We start from the raw sequence: 13609 nt of genomic DNA on the forward strand, positions 1-13609 counted from the left end.
CTTCTTGCTACCTATATACTTGAAGAAGGACTTTTTGTTATCCTTAATCCCAGAAGCTAATCTAAGCTCCAGTGCTGCTTTAGCCTTCCTTACCAAATCCCTACAAGCTCGGGTCAGGGAGGTGTACTCCTCCTTTGTCCCTGTGCCCTGCTTCCACAGTCAGTACGCTTTTTTCTTTGCCCTCAGGCCAGCCTGGATATCCGCACTCAGCCATAAAGGTTTCTTGGACCTTGGTCCTTCCTCAAGGAGGCTATCTTTGGGGTGCAGCAGGATGTAATTCCACTGCGCAGGAAGGCGGGAAAAGGGTCCAAGAAAAGAAGGCTGAGAGGTGATCTTGTGGCTGCCTTCAAATTCATTGTGGGGGGGTTGTAAGGAATAAGAGATGCTGTGTTTACCAGGGCACCCCTTAGAGTAACTAGGAACAATGGCCACAAACTGACAGACAGCAGATTTAGGTTAGACATCAGGAAGAACTTCTTTGCAGTAAGGGTTTCCAGAATTTGGAATGGGCTTCCAAGGGAGGTGGTGCTGTCCCCTACCATGGGGGTCTTCAAGAGGAGGTTTGACATATACCTAGGTGAGGTTGTCTAACCCCAGTGCTTTTTCCTGCCTAGGGCAGGGGGTCAAACTTGATGATCTGCTAAGGTCCCTTCCAACCCAAACATCTATGAATCTATGTGCATATACTGTGTGTGGGGAGGAGGGTACATGTTTGTGTGCACATACTGTGTGTGGGGGGGTACATGTTTATGTACATATACTTTGTGTGTGTGTGGGGTACATGTTTGTGTGCATATACTCTGTGTGGGGGGGGAGGGTACGTTTGTGTACATATAGTGTGTGCGTGTGTATGTGTGTGTGTGTGGTACATGTTTGTGCTCTGCATGGGTCATTGACATTTGCCCATAATGCAGAAGACAGGACTTTGGCTCCTTTGAATATGTGTTTTGTGTTCAGTTATGTAAATATGTGTGTCTATATTACATATTATGTAGCAGACTTACCTTTTGAGCTCCAGATGAGTCCTGGGCTTGAGATTCTGCATAGCCGATTGGTGGAGCCCATCTGCCAACCAGAAGCAAGCCAGGGTAAGCAAGGCCACGTTCTTTCCCCAAAGGGAGGGGACAAGGAGCAGTCTGCAGCCAACCAGGTCTGGAGAACTTTGGGGGTGGAGCCCCTGAAGTGTATAAAAGGAGTGCTTGCTCAGCATGGCAGACAGAGACATGGCGAGGGACAGCGAAGAGCTCTGAATGGAGACGACCATTCTTGGGACCCCGCCTGAGCCTCCATGGCGCGCGGATCGGCACATCATGCTCAGACTCTACGAGCTGCTCAAGGTGGCTTGGGCCTGCAAACCCAGCAAGTGGCTGGCTAGTCAGTGCACAGAACGGCACACAGAGAGCCAGCCCTGGGAGCAGCTCAGGGTTGCTTGGGTCCCACATGGTGCACAGGTCGGCGCACGGAGAGCCAGCTCTGGGGACAGCTCAAGTCTGCTGAAGTTAGCCCCAGCTCTAGGCCGAGTAACCAGAGCCCCACAGCATGGCTCTGCATTAAACTAAAAGAGCCCTGGTGCCCAGAGCAGGGCCTGAGAAAGGGAAGAACCCCCGGTGTGAGGCCGGGGAACCAGAGCTGGTAAGGGCTCAGCTGGGCTCGGCTCCTGAGCGAGTACCCTGGGTGCCCAGTGCCAGGCCATTGAGAGGAGCCAGAGGTGCTGCCAGAGAGAGGCCCTTGCAGGACTGACCACCAGGGGATGAACCTTGGCTGCTTCAGAGCGGTTCAGAGGGTTAATTATTGCATATGCTGTGACTCACCCGATTCATGTTTTTGCAGTCCCTCAAAGTGGTACAATATGTTGATTGCAGATTATTGTATAACATGTCACATACTAATTTTACTGTAAATATTTAATGTTTCTTACTCATATTCATATATTGTAGCAATAAATTTATATATAGTTGAGCTCTTTGTCTCGGCCTTGCTCTGTAGAGAGGAGAGGGATGCTATTGCCACTGTTCCCAGGTGGCAGGCCCCTCCCTCAGCATTCTTGCCTGACCACCCCATCCCTTCCACTGGCAGACAGGGCACACCCCTGGGTTGACCCAGGCTACAATCACCTGACAGTTTTAAAAACTGTTTCTTGCCCTCAAACTTCCTTTTTAAATTTTTTTTTAACCTTTGGACCTGAACAAAAATCCAAGATTTTTTTTTAAATATCTTTTTTAAATTAGCCCTGTTTGGAGGTGTTACTTCTCTCCTTTAAAGTCTACACCTACCTGTAACCTCTAGCGCCCCAATGTCGATGGCAAAGAGGAAAAAAGGGGAGACTGGGGGAAGGGAAAGGACAATCAGAAAATAGGCAAAGATTGTAAAACTATTTTTTCAGTTGAAATTTCAAATAAATTAAAACCCTATGGAATGATTTTTTTTTCAAAATTTACTCTGAACCTTATTCAGTTTTCTCAAACCACTCCTCAGAGTAGCACAAGAGAGGCAACCTGATCATGAGCCCATAAGGATAGCACCAAAAAGCCTCTATTTCACACCAAAACACAGAAATGGTCCCTTCTTTCTTAGGAATTGTAAAGCCTATCCAAACATTATAGAAAGAAAGGAAGACGGTGAGCTCATTAAGGCAGGATTAATTTTCTTGAGGTCTTGTATTACATACTTCATGCCTTTTTTTAATGTGCATTTCTATAAAACCCTTTCCAATCAAATGAAGGATGTTTCTCCCTGACAAAGCAACAGCAAATCTGTGCTGTGAGCTACAGACTGGAGTGAAAGAGGAAAGGTTGATGTTTCAAATGGTTCTGTTTCTTCCCAACTCAGGGAAATAGGAAATAAAGAAAAACTGAAATTACTCCTTTTTCATGGAAAGGGGGCAAAATGAAAGGATGTTTGATCACATCCTAGGCAAAGATTCCTTGTTGCCAGAAGCCAAGAATACCAGATTTGCTAGTCAGGTGTGTTAGCTAGTGTCATCTCTGCAGTCTGCTGCATGGTACTACCAGGACAGATACAAGCTTCTGGGGACATTGACATTTGTGCCTTCACTAAAGAGCCTCTGGGGGATATCTGTGCACCCACTTAGTTTCTCCCCATCAATCAGGGAGTGCACATGCCAGTACAAGCAAAAGCAGAATGTAATATTTTCCCCTTGTATGACTGGTTTTAGCGCAGGAAGAGAACTTCGATGCTTTGGGCCCGACTCACCTACAGCGTTGCCAGCTCTGCTGCCTTTATTGAGGGTGCTGTAATAGTTGTTCCCATACCCCGATCTACCAAATCCCCAGCTCCTCTATTAAAATGACTATGGGGAAATGTCCCCTTTCACTGAGAAAGGCAAGTTTGTAGCCCGCATCATTGCACCGTAAATTCTGAAAATCCTGACCCACAAGCATCCTGCTGGCCATTGCCCCAGAAAGCAAAGGAAACAAAATAATATTTTCTTTAAAGCCTCATGGTTTCTGAATGCTGGGAGTGGGCAGTGTTGCCCAGGAGGCTTGTAGCAGGGTTAATTAATTGCCAGAGCTCCCACGCCTGGTGCCAGAGGCCACCATTGACTCTGCTTCCCAGCTTCCATGAAGCAGCCATCTTACTGGATGCATGCCATGATGCCTTGGCTCATGCCACCCCTTCTAGTGGGAAAAGAAGAGAGAAAAAGAGAGTCATCCAGTGACACTCCAGCAGGGTCCCACCTCCTACACCACCCCAGCCTTCAGACAAACAGTTGTACTATAGCCTCCCATGGCCCTGTTTTTCCATGCTTAGGGAAACTGGTCTGGTCTGGTCAGCAAGCAGCCAGGCTTCTCCCAGGGACAGAGTAGCTGTGGCCTGCTCTTGCTCAGTCAGGACACAGCTGACCTAAGATCTCTCCTTTACATTCCTCTCTTCCTAACTGACATCTGCACTAAGTGCATTAAACAGGGTTGGTTGATTCCACAGGCCCTCCTCAACCCTCTGTTGGCCAGCATGAGGCTTGTCTGCCCTGTCCCCAGGGAGTGTTTCCCTTTGAAGAAAGAAGCATGGAGATGCAATCTAGTGCCCAACTCTTTAGTAACTACTCCATATATTACCCTTGGAACTTGCCTGGACTGTGAACTTCATAACAAGATGGAAAACCTTGAGTTCAACCATCCAGACCATAAGGCACTAAATGACTGTGCAGTGACAACTGCACAGTCGGGCACACGCAGATGCACACTGTCGGGTAATTTAGGTTCAGCATTCAACCCGGTAAATGAGCAGGTGCAAAGCAAGGGCTTTTCTTCCTGGCTTTATTACTCAGGGCTAGACTCTGCTATTTGCAGAAGGGACAGAATAGTGCCAAACAATACAGAGAAAACCCTTCCCAGTGAAGGTACAACCCACTCCAATGACCAGTAGGAATTTTGACTTCATTGCATGAGATTACCAAGTAGGTATCTATAAGAGCTTCATGTATTTCCCCCGTTCCTGAGCTTGCAATGTTCCCTCAATCTTTGCCTATTGTTCAGCACTTGCAAAGATTATGCCCACTACTTGTCATTTTATATGTAATCAGTCATTTTTAAACAGGAGGTATTTGTTAAAGAAAACAGCTATGGCTAGACACAGGCAAAACTATCCCAGCACAGGTTGGGTCCCAGCTTCGTGTTCCTTGACCAAATTTTCCAGGGACTACTCTCTATTTTGAAACTCAGTTTGGCACACAGAGATTCCTAGTGGCTAAATGATATACTAGAAAAACATTATACTGTTTGGCTCACTACAGCTGTGGTGTCTAGACCATCCTGCACAACTAAGTGATCTAAGTAGATACCACCTGATCTTTAGAAAACAAGCAGGACTACTGAACCCTGTTATAAATAATAATAAAAATAGCCAGTATTGATGGAGGACCTACCAGGTACAAACAAACACCTTTTTAAAACTGACCTGAATGTGTGTATGCAGGAGTTTCATAAACCTACCACACTGGTTTGCAAAACCCACATTTGGATTTTCAGGTCAGGCCACCAGCTGTGCAAGTCTGGGAGTGACTTGCTATGTGTCACTGGAACGACAGAGCTCTGGTGTCGAGTGAATCGGCCCTTCCCCTCTTGGTATTCAGTGACGTGAGTTTAACATCAGCCAACAGGGATGCGGACAGAACATTTACGTTCAGGGGCAGTACTGAGCGTCCATGTCTACATGCACAGTGGACTGCGCAGTCATCTAGTAGTTGCATAATCAAGTACTAAATGTCTGCACAGTAACTTGCGCTACTGCACAGTACCATCACCACACGGTTTTTTTCCCTGATGCTACTGCACAGTAGTAACAAACTGCTGTGTAGTAGCTTGTTACTGCTGCGCGGTAGCGTTGTGCTATGGTTAGTCCCCTGGCAGCATTACTGCACAGTAGCGTCTCATGTAGATGCCCCCAGGATGACCCAGAATGTGCTGCAGACAAAGGCAGTTGAGCTGTCCTCCTTGCTGGTAACAGTGGTGTAGAAAAAGGAAAGCCATTTTAACATCAATTTCCATTAGGGCAAGGGTGACCAACCTGCCACAAAAGGCACAGGTAGCCTCTGAGGATGTCATGAAGCAAATTTGGGAAGGGATCAGGGAGTACAGTGGCAGATAGGGCAGGAAGCAGAACAGCAAATCAGGCAGGGAGCACAAGGCAAGAAGCAGAAAGCAGAGCAGCAGACCAGAGAAGGGGATCAGGGTGGCATGACTACCAAAAAGGTTGGCCCTTACTGCATTAGGAAATTAGGAAGGATGAGAGTGCAAGATGAGAGTGCAGGGAAATGTTTGCCAAGGAGACATGGTTAGCATGGGAAATGGGAAATAAAAAACAATCCGATTCCTACTATAGGAAGGAGGTGCCCTGTGATCTTCGAATCAAAAAAACACCAGCCATTTCCCTGGGCTTCAAGAGGAGGCTCTCAGCCTGGCTCTTTTGGGGAAAAATAAAAGCCATTTTTGGAAAGCAATGAAAAGGCAAAGATGAATTGGCGGAAGGCCCAACTGGAGTCCCTACGGGAGGAGTGAGTGGGGAAGAAGCGGGGGGAGGAGGAGGGGGAAGGGAGTCCAGAAGCTGGGAGATGAACAGAGGAGGAATTTATGCTTCTTTGCTGGCATCTCTGTCTTATTCTTTCAGACTGTGCATCCCTAGACACAGGATCCAATCCAAAACTTATTGGAGGGCTCCCACTAACCTCAATGAACTCTGGATCAGATTCTTAGTACTGACATCTGCATCAGCCATTATGAAACTTGCCTTTTTTACACTGGTTCCTGTGGCAAAGTCCCCCTCCCCATAGGATGCATTTCACTCCATATGGCTATATTTCATCCTTTCTCCACAAACACACTGGCAACAGGCATGGATCCCTAATTACAGACATTATACAAAGCATGCAGGAGTACAGATGTGGTGCCCAGAAGGCACAGAGTGCAGAGTATGGGGCCTTCTGCTTTATTAGCTGCCTTGAGCACAGAGGATCCACTCTGTCAAATCACTCACTAGGGCTACAGAGGTACAAGGTCATTCTCCTACTTCAAGTATGTGTTATCCAGGATAATACCTTTCCCCTGGGTTTTTGGCGGGGGAAGGGCTTCTATTCTAGAGAGCAAGATACACATAATTCCCTCTACCCCTGCGTGCACATACACAGCCATCTCTCTTCTCCCTCTCCTGCCACTGATTGGAGTGGAATCACTGCAGCGAGTCATATCCTGCATAGGAAAAAAGTGACAGGAGGGAACCAGGGGCTCTGTAGACGGGTGGGCAGGCCTGTGGGCTGCTAGTCTCTTTGTGCTCTCAGTTCCTGCTCCTGTTGTGACAGCTCAGCTGAAAGGCTCCTCTTATGCTGAAGCTGTTCAGCAGGCAGTGTTGTCATTTTCTTCGCATGCTGAGGAAGAGGACGCACCCTGCTGAGTTATCTGCAATGCTCTCTCCTTCCCCGCAAGATGGTGCAGTGCCCAACCAAACAGCACTGCCACCAGGCCAGGCCACATCAGGACCCAGGACGATCAAGGAGTTGCACTGAAGGAGATGTACAAGGAGGGGCAAGAACCAACATGGAGACAAATTACCCCTAGTTATTTCTCCTATAGTTGCAGCCACATGTCCCTTGTCCTGAGCACTCAAAACACACGTGCACATACAGAGGCAGGTGGGGTTCCTGTCCTCACAACTTTGCAGTCTAAAGGCACAAGAGGGGGACACAGCACAGAAATGGAAGTGCCTGCTCTGTGAGCCCTCTCTGGGTTTTAAGGAAAACACTCTTTTGTGCCATTGTCTAGCTCAGTGATTATCAACCAGGGTGCCACAGCCCCTTGGGATGCTCTGAGATCCTCTTAAAGATATTGTGGAGGTGCCATGCAATATTAGCACTGTTAGGTGTGCAAACATGATTCACAAGATAAACCCAGAGATTTCAAATAGGAATTCATGAGTTAAAAACATCCTGACCTGTGGTGGTCCTTTTGAGTTCTTTGCAATAGAGCAATTGCTCTATTGTTTTTCTGTAGTCAAAAAACAAGTGAAAGCTGAGAGCTGGCAGTTTCTGAGGGATGCCTCAGGCCTAACAAGGGTGAGAACCACTGGTCTAGATCAGTGGTGCCCAAACTTTTTGCCCCATGGGCCTGATGGGCAGTGTCAGGTCCCTCTGTGGGCTGGATCTGGCTGATTGCAGACCCTGATCTTGATCTGTCTGCCTGGAGCGAGGCCAGGGCAGAGCGATCCCAATCCAGACATGGGGTTGGGGGGAGGGGGAGAGCAACCCAGTGCTGGTCTAGACACATGGGATGGGAGCAAGGCAGGGTGAGGCAGGGCAGGGCAGCCCCAATCTGGACATGTGGATGCTGGGGTGGGGTAACAGGCTGGTCCAATCTGGATGTGCAGGGCTAGGGCCCGGCTGTGAAACCCCTTTGCTGTGATACCCCAGGTGCAGCTAGAGCCAGCCAAGCAGAGCTTCTGCTGCTCCCTGATGCCAAGTTTTCTAACCTGTTGGGGAGCCTTGTGGGCTAGATGTCATGGCTCTGTGGGCTGGATTTGGCTGGCAGGCCACAGATTGAACACCCCTGGTCTGGATTATTTCATAAGGTCAGCTGAGAGAGATGGCAATAAGTTCTGAAGTCAGGGCAGGAAAGGGTCTGTGGGAAAAGTGGTGGGGGATAAGGGAATGGGGAGCTGTGAGAAGGAAGAGAAAGGAGAAGGCAGAGCAGGGCAGGTCCAGAGAGGGAAGGATGAATGGGAGCTAACCACAAATGGCACAAGAGCATATCGGAGGTGGGCAACCTAGACACCAAATTCCAGAGCTGAATGAATGATGTGAAGATCCCAAAGGTTCTTCCCTGAAACTCCCCAGGGGTTCGGCACAGGGAGAAGTCGCTAGGTCCAGTAAAGGAACAGAGAGCTGGAAGACCCAGTTTTGCCTTCTGTACCCTCACCTACAGCTCATGCCAGCTGTTTGGGGAACACAGCCCTACATGTTGCTTGCTCTCCCACAACTCCACCTGGGGGCTGCTGTGCTTCCAGCAACATGTTGCCCACAGCCACCCACTCCACTGAGGCCAGGGATGCATTGCCCCAAGCTGCCCACAATCCCCACAGTCCACGTGATAACAGGGGCTGTTCTCAGATGGCAGGGGGAGACTTTTGAAGGGCCCTGCTCAACACTCAGCAGACCCCTACAGAAGGGGCAGCCTTCTCAGAGGCTGTCACCTGGCTTGTTACTGCCTCTCCCCACAGCCTGGTTCATTTGCAATGACACACTGGGCAGTGACTGCCTTCAGGATGAGGACACCCCTGCCTCTGAAAGCAAAGGACAAAGGCTGGAAGAGAAAACCCTGTAACTATGACAGCTTTGCCTGCTAGCTCAAGCCAAACTTCCCGCCTGGGAATGTCACAGTCATTTCACTGACTCCCTCACTGCTGGTAAAGGCATCAGCTATCCCCACAGCCAAGTGCCAGCCTCTCCCTAGTTACCTGCCACAGTTGAATGTGTGCCTTGCTGCATTCCCCCCACTCCTGATGTGTACAGTAGTGAGACACTTCCTTCTTTGCTGGTATCTGTAAGAAGCCTACCTCCCTTCTCCCTTGCCAGAGTTCACTGGCATTACATGTTCAGGAATCACATGTGGCATCCAGGAGGATCAGCAGCATGGGAGATCCAGCAGAGAGCAGGTTAAACAGCTCTTAAATATGAGGTTGGAACATGGCAGGGGCTCTGTTCCTCCCACTGGTTTGCAGAAGCAGTCATCAGCCATTCGAACCCTCCAGGCATGCAGAACAAGCCCAGCTGCTCTGGCATAGGCAGAAGCATCCTCCTAAGCTGCTGGGGACCAGCTGTCTGAAGGAATTATTTCCAGGGCCAGCCTCAGAGTTCAAGGGGAAAATTAAAAGAACAAATAGGGATGCACACATTGTTCTAGTGACCTTTAGAAGGGAGGCCACAATTTGCTTGCTTACATTTTCTGCGCCCAGCCAGCTTCTGGAGGAACACCATACTCAGATTTAGATTTCAAAACCATTAAAAGAGCCATCAATATTTGTAGGGAGAAAAAGAACACCACTGAGCCAGCCCCCTGCTTCCCACCCCAGGGCCATACTTTCACATGTTGGCTTAGTAGATGAGTAAGGCTGACATAGCAAAAAGAAGTATGGTATTTGTCACAACCAGCATTGGGTTATATGGTGATATTTCAGCATACAGGATGTAGTACGAGGTGGTCTGGGTAGCCCAGGTGATAGCCAGTCAGCCCAAGACTAGGAAAGAGACCCAGGGGGCTCCTCAGGTATGTTACTTCCCTTTACCTAAAAGGCTGTAACACTTCCCGTCACTGTCACCTCCTGCAGTAGGTGCACCGCCTCCAGAGTTAGAATATGTGGTCACTTATTAAGTGTGGTATTGTACATGAACCACTGAGAACTTGTTCTTGTAGCCCTATTGTGTGCTGCTGCTGTGGGAGCTAAAAGTAACTGGCAAGCAGTAAAACTGGGGCATCATTTTTTGAACCAGACCTGAGGTTGTAAGGTACAAGACACAGGAGCAGTTTATAAGGGCTTCAGGGCTCCAAGAAAGGAGATCCCTGGGGTTTAATTTAGGATGACACATTGTTCAGTGATCAGGAATGATGAGCTTTTCAACATCTATTTGCTAGAAAAAGGGGGGGGGCGGGTTGCAGTCCATACATGACTGACTCTGTCTGTGTAAAATCTGCAGTACCGAGGCATTCTGTTGGGTGATGTCTTGTGTCTTTTCCACTTTGTCATCCCTGGATATCAGGGATGTTCTCTGGGGATAAGCTTGAATGACCCAGCTCAGGTCCAATACAGGCTAGTGCTAGGACGCAGCTGCCACCATCCTCGCTGCCTGGCACTGCTCAGCTGTTGTGTAGCATAGGCAAAGCTCCCTGCAACCCCTCTGCAACACATGCAAAGTCTCACTGCTGTGGAAGTCCCTCAGCTTCACAGACCAGATCCAATGGCTCCACATCCCAGATTCAGCCCCCGAACTATAGTTTGTTGGCCCTTGCCCTAAAGCATCCAGCCCATGCCACTCATTCTGTGCCAGTCTCTGGGCTTCCCATACCATAACTGGTGGTATTGTGCACTTTCCTCCCTGGATTCAGGTGGGACCTTCACTGCCTTCAATTTTTCTCATCTGTAAAAACAGGGATAAAACAAGACCTTTTTTTAGCAATATAGTTTCACTGACAGCAGGAAAGTACTACTATGTTATGCTTAATGTATTCACTGTTTGGGTCTAACTAGCTGTGCACAATAAAAACATCAATTTCATAGTACTTCACACACACTGTCTGGCTGTAAGGGGGTGACCAGGTCATAGATGGTCAGTCCAAATGGAGCATGCTAAGCTAGGGGGTTACCTGAGTGTACGCCAAGGTCAAGCTGGGTATCAGTCTGAGTCCTCAACATGAAGCTGAAGGTCGAGATGAGGTCCTGATCGGGGCAGGCTGGGAGGCCCAAGACAGGAACAGCAGCAATCAGGAATAAAAAGGAAGGTCCAGCCCAGAGGTTCAGAGTTGGATTTATAACTTTCAAACAGGCTAGAGGCATACATAGCAAGGCAGCTTGTAGCCCAGACTGCTGTCTGGTTTTAGCTGATAGAGCCAGTGCAACAGGAGCCTGCCCTGAGGGATGACTCAACCCGATAGTCTGATTAACAATGGAGGGATAAAATACTAGTTATTCTGAACTGCTTCTAAACCAATGGGAAATCCAGTTCCCAGCCCTAGATACACTTCTTGTAGTTGCTCCAGCTCCATTATAGGGCTGAGGCTACTCTCAGAGAAAAAACTGTCAAGGAGTCACTGAACACCTCTGTACAGATTTATCCTGAATTTCCCTACCCACACTTTAGTCAGTAAAATATATTCTTTTTTCACCTCCTGTGAGACAAGGGCTGCTTCTGCTTGCTGGTGTATGGCACCATAACTTAATAATAATAATCTAGCTCAAGAGAGGGCAATATTTTGTGGGGGCGGGGGGAGGGGAAGGGGAAGGGGAAAGATGAGAGCTTAGATCCAAGCATGGGCCTCTCCCAGCCTGGCCTGTGCTGCTACCACAATTACAGCTCACCCCCTGCAGTGCTGCTACCACCATTTCTTCTCACTTCTTGACCACCACATGAATGAAGCCACCCACAGAAACCCCCTGCTGATGAAATGCTACCCAAAGTCCCCCTGCTGCAAAAACACTGCAGAACCCTCTAGCTCAGTGGGCTGGATACAATGGCTCTGTGGGCCTAATTCAGGCTATGGGCTGTAGGGTTCTGAGCCTTGAGGTAGCTGGCAGCAGCAGTGGACATAACTCCTGTCATTTCTTCTGGCAAGTCACCTTTTCCAGACCAGTGAGGGGACCCCAAGATCAGCTCAGCTGCGTATACGGCTAAATACACTATAGATTTCACTTACCACTCATCGAGCACTCCAGTGACATTGTGCTAAGAGCTGAGTTCCAAAAGCCAGGGTTCCTAATTTAGCACTGTAAATGTAACATGCACAAAAATCAAGGCCTGGCATCTAACCCCAGACTTTCCAAAGAGGCCTTTGCACATTCAAGGACTTCTAAGAATCTGATCACTTCATTTAGGTGCCTGCAAGCTGTTTTGAGAGTCTGGGCCCTGTCATCTAACTCAAGCATCAAAATGCAGAGCATAGCCATGTTGATGGGAGAATATTTGAATGCAAAGGTAGTCTGGGGCTGATCTGCACGGTGGGGTTCAAACAGGGTAGAGAGGGGGTGGCTGGAGCAAGGAGTGGGGAAAACTTCCAGATGTTACGAGTGGTATGAGCTCTGATTTTTGCTAAAACGCCTTTGTAGTGCCTGCCAGAGGCAGATCATGGCTGCAGGGATGGAGCTGGGAAACCTTGTACTTTACTGAATGCTGCTAGCATTCCTGGCTCTTTTTGCAGGCGCTTGGGGCCCAGCCTGGCTCTTAGTCATCTGCACCTTTGCAGAAAGATCCTGAACTGAAGCCAGATCTGCAGGATCGGGCTTTGACATTGTTTTGCATAAGGTTAGAAGGACTAATCATCAGGCATGGCACACTGGAGGATCAGGCTTGTACTCTTTCCCTTTCACTAAAAAAAGGCTGAGGGATCCAGCACTTGGGGCTGCATTCATTCTTCAGTGGCAGACAGCTGCAGAACGCTAATGCAGCAGGGAAACTGAACCTGAAGTGCTGCAGAACTGCAGGGGGCTTGCTTTGCACTCCAAATGTGCTGGCACACTATTTAGCCTGGGAGACGCTAAGGGGGACAGCTGACTTCTTTCTGGCAAAGCTGTGAGTAGCTATTAGTAAAGGAGAGGTGTGCATGCATGTGTGTGCTGTGGGGGTGGAGGCAGAGGAGAGGAATGAGACTGGCTTAAAACCTTTTGCTGATTTTTACACTGACAGATGGGTAAAGACAGACATCACTGGTCACATTCAGCACAGGAACAGACTCTGTAACATGCCAGGACCAAAGCTGCATCCTGCGCACAGACACAGGGCTGAGCTCAATTGTCCTTTTTGAAACATGAATCCACACCCTGTGAATCCGCCTCTGGTTTTCCACTGTTTTCTGTTAAAAAACAACTAGAGGTGCCACATCACAGTGTTTTTGAGGGTGCAACACATCTAGCCCCAAGGGTGGCCGTGATGCCCCCGGATGCCAAGCAACTCCTACCCCACTTCAGCTCCTGAGGTTACCATCCTTTTTCTAACTCACCTGCCATGCATTGGTGGAATTTATAGCATTACAGGAAGCTGCCCCAGGATCCCAGTGAGCCTCAGTCCCTCTTGTGCTCCAGATGCCTGACTAGCACCAGTCTTGCTCTCAGGCACTAAATCACCTTTAGGGGCATGAATGATGGTCTCCAGCATCCCCCATACCCACACCCATGCCTCACGGATGACACTTATTATTGATTTGGAGGGAGCCCCCTGGCCTCCAATGTGACGCTTGGCCCCTCAGGCCCCAAAAACTGTTGTTTGGGTTTCGGCTCTGCAGCCTTGGCCCTGTTACTCTGGCTGTGCCCCTTGGGTAAGATCCTGCCCCAGACTTCAGCTTCCAGACCTCTCAGCCATCTGGTCTCCTTAGCACTCTGGACTTGCCTTCTCAGGCTC

Source organism: Crocodylus porosus, unplaced genomic scaffold, assembly GCF_001723895.1.
Source record: "Crocodylus porosus isolate Cpor-Errol unplaced genomic scaffold, CroPor_comp1, whole genome shotgun sequence".
Classification (NCBI taxonomy): domain Eukaryota; kingdom Metazoa; phylum Chordata; order Crocodylia; family Crocodylidae; genus Crocodylus; species Crocodylus porosus.